Raw genomic sequence first — 780 nt, forward strand, 5'->3', positions numbered from 1 at the left:
GTTAGGCAGAGGGTATCTGGAGGCGAGGTGCGTGGTGACTGGTAAGTGAGGCTGCTCGGCGTGGGGTCCTTCCTTATGCTATCTAACAACTTCAGTGCATAAAGTCTTATCTGCAACTGAATGACGATGACCCACACACACACACACACACACACACACACACACACACACACACACACACACACACACACACACACACACACACACACACACACACACACACACACACACACACACACACACACACACTATACCAAACATTCTCTCCCTCATCCCCTCTACACCTTTAACCAGTTGACTTATACACTGCGCATGCAAAAGAGCCACACCCTCACCTCACCCTGCTGTGTCATCCCTGCTGTGCCACACACCTACTTTTGTACGTGCCACACACCTTTCTTCCTAACCGCACTCTTCTACCACTTTTATCATGTTCCACCTGGCTTCTTCCTTTGTCTTTCCTCCTCCTCCTCCTCCTCCTCATCCTACTCCTCCTCCTTTGACTCCCAAGCTTCAGCCTCAAATTAATTAAAATCTTACGGAGAAACGAGTGAGGTTAGTGAAATCTAGCAAAGTGAGAGCTTGGGAATGGACAGGAAGGTAATACATGATATTATTCTCTTTAATTCTAAAGGAAAGAAAGGGGACCATGAGCTACCACTACCGGAGAGACAGCGTGAGTGCTCGGATGTAGAGTTGGCACGGAGACAAGACCACTTCATTAATATATCCAAGTATTGGGTGTCCGGGACGAGTTAATTAATATAATCTAGTGAGTGA

This window comes from Portunus trituberculatus, chromosome 17 (genome assembly GCF_017591435.1).
Source record: "Portunus trituberculatus isolate SZX2019 chromosome 17, ASM1759143v1, whole genome shotgun sequence".
In the NCBI taxonomy this organism is placed as follows: Eukaryota; Metazoa; Arthropoda; class Malacostraca; order Decapoda; family Portunidae; genus Portunus; species Portunus trituberculatus.